General features: G+C 55.3%; 1 pseudogene; it reads right to left on the bottom strand.

Moving 5' to 3' along the window:
- Window positions 1-372: 372 nt before the first annotated feature.
- On the bottom strand, window positions 373-1,724 carry LOC143221432 (sodium/calcium exchanger Calx pseudogene; annotated as a pseudogene).
- Between the last annotated feature and the right edge of the window lie 1,094 nt (window positions 1,725-2,818).

Raw genomic sequence — 2,818 nt, 5'->3', positions numbered from 1 at the left:
AGTTAGCGTGGATTAATTAGCGACACGGTGAACCGTAGACGATAGCCCGAGAACCTCTTCTGTGGTCGGAACAGAGACAGTGAGGAAAATTCGGAAAGCTTGGCTGCTAGATGAAACCAAAATAGCTTGTGCGAGACGCCTCGAATTCCTCGCGATTCCCAGCGGTGTTCGCCTTTCTCTCGCAAGCTCGCGAGAACCGATAGAGTTTTATTATCGTTCGATCGACAAACGCGTTGCGGAAACAAATGCGTCGAAATCGTAAACTTTCCATAGGGATACGAAGAGACACGAACAGAGAGAGAGAGAGAGAGAGAGAGAGAGAGAGAGAGAGAGAGAGAGAGAGAGAGAGAGAGAGAGATAGAGAAAGGAAAGTTACCTGACGTAGAAATGCTCGTCTTCCTCGAACAACTCGTCGTCGATGACGGAGAGCTTGATGGTCTTCCTAGTCTCGCCGGAATCGAAGGTGAGAGTGCCCTTGGCGCTGATGTAGTCGGAACCAGCCTCGGCAGAGCCATCTTCGGTGCAGTAGTCGACGGTGCACGGTTTGGTTAAATCACCGCCTGCTCTGGTCACTCCCACTTCGAAGGTGCCAACGTTCTCCATGACGGTGTAATGACCGGGCTCGAAGAAGATCCTCATGGCATTCACGTTCTCGATGTCGATGCTCTCGGCCTCTTGCCTCTGCAGCTCAGCCTTCACCTCGCTAAGGTCGCTCTGCGCCCTTTCGCTGATCTTTTTGCTGAGATTGCCCGCGCCGACCATGCTTCCTGGTGGCTTGCACCCTGTAGAACGCTGAACGCTCTGCTCTTCGGCCCCTTCCCGAGCACCTCCTCGTGGGCCATCACCTCCAATTGCTCCAACGGCAACGTCGGGTGCTTCTTTCTCAGCTCCCTCAGCGTGTTGATGTAATCTCTTCGGGTCTGTTCGAATTCCTTCGCCTCGGGCGTGTCGGCGTCCATCATGCTGTGGAAGCTGTCCTGCTGCGGCTTGATCTCGAGCTCCACCCCGCCGTCCGAGTCGCCGGCCTCGGCCTGCACGATCACGCCTCTCTTGTTCATCCTGTACCCTTTGTGCAGATACTTGTAGATGAGCAAACGCCGATCGGCCACGTACGCGGTGAGCACCGTGGCCGGGAAGAAAGAGAAGGTAAGGATACCCTCCCAGACCTCGAGCACACCCGGGCTGGACACCGCGAGGATCACGTACAGCCAAACGTAAGCGAAGATGCTCCACGCGGCGGTGACGAAGAACACCCTCAGGTGCTTGATCTTCCTCGTTTCCCCGTTCGGTATCACGAACACGCACAAAGAGATGATGACGAAGAGGTTGTAAGCGGCCGAGCCGACGATCGTGCCAGGCCCCAGTTCCCCGGCCTGAAAGTTCTTCGCCCAGATCTCGATAATCGAGAGAAGGATCTCCGGGGCGCTGCTGCCCAGCGCCATCAACGTTAAATTCGCCACCGTCTCGTTCCACACTCGCACCACCACGATCTGCGGCTCTTTACCCTGACGGCGGACCACCAGTTCTTTCTCCTTCGAGGTGATCACCTCGATCGCCGCCATGAAACGATCGCTGATTATCGACACGCCGATGAACAGATACAACAGCAGCAGGAAGTAGACGAATCCACGGATGATCACGTCGAAGAGGTACAGGTTCCCCTCCGGTTTCCATACCGGAACCACTAGACCGGGCTCGCAGCGCACCGAATAATTACCCGGCATCTTTCTCTCGAGCGATTTCTCCTTTAATTACTCTACCCCAACCTTTCGACTAGCCTCGATTTACCACGCCACGAGTCCACCCCCGATCTTCGCAACCGCGCAACCGGTAAACAAAACGACGATGACGATCGATTTCGAGAGACCGAAGATTGTCCGCAGTTAGGGTAAACAGCTTTCTTTCCCGATCCTCGTGTTTTCCACTCGAATCCAAGTCGACGCACTCGTACAGAGCCGCTTCTTCTTCTCTCCAGCCGAGTTCTCACTACCGTTTCTTCTTCTCCATTCAGTTCTCCTCTTCTTCGCGGCTCTCTCCGTTTCTGCGCGTACACTTACCTCCTGCTGCTTACTTCCGATCTCCCACTCTTCTCGGCGACCACTTCACCCTTTCTTCTTCTTCTTCTTCTTTTCCTCTCTCCGTTTCCTTCTTTCCTACTCCCTTCGAGCTCCGTTTCCCGTATCGGAAATCACGGGGGGCGTTTATCTCCGGATCGCGTGTATCGATGACGTCTATGCGTACCGATTTTACTCGACCGCGAACGGCAACTACCTGACTAGAAACCGCGCGTGTCACCCTGACGAGCCGTGCGACATCGGTGGGTCGTCGGGGAATCGGCTACCGAGGGAACCTGCCGATATCACCACGGCAGCGAGATCCCATCACGAAGAGGATCCTTCGAGCACGGGGCGACAGAACCGTACCGGGCCGTGTTCGAACGAACACTGAAAGAGGAGAGAGAGAAAGCGAGCAAGCAAGAGGAGAGCTGGGTGGGAGTAGAGTCTCGAGCTGCCTAGACGCGGCAGACCTCGCTTCCTCCCTCCTCTTCTAGCCAGCCACTCTACTTTTCTCTCTTCCTTTTCACCCCTTACCGACTCGACCCCTTTCTTTCTCCAACTTTCACGCCTCCATTCCCCTTTAGCCCATCTCTTCTTTCCCTTTCGCACTTCCAGCCTTCCTGCTTTCCCCGTATCTCGCTCTCTCTCTCTCTCTCTCTCTCTCTCTCTCTCTTCCTCTGCATCTCTGTCTCGCTCCTGGCCGAGCATCCCTGCCAGCACACCGGCTAAACGAAGCGCATGCGTTTCCACCTATTCGTCCA

This window comes from Lasioglossum baleicum, unplaced genomic scaffold (assembly GCF_051020765.1).
Source record: "Lasioglossum baleicum unplaced genomic scaffold, iyLasBale1 scaffold2389, whole genome shotgun sequence".
Classification (NCBI taxonomy): Eukaryota; Metazoa; Arthropoda; class Insecta; order Hymenoptera; family Halictidae; genus Lasioglossum; species Lasioglossum baleicum.
The sequence above is the reverse complement of the archived record's forward strand: the minus strand, read 5'-3'. Positions and strand labels throughout refer to the sequence as shown.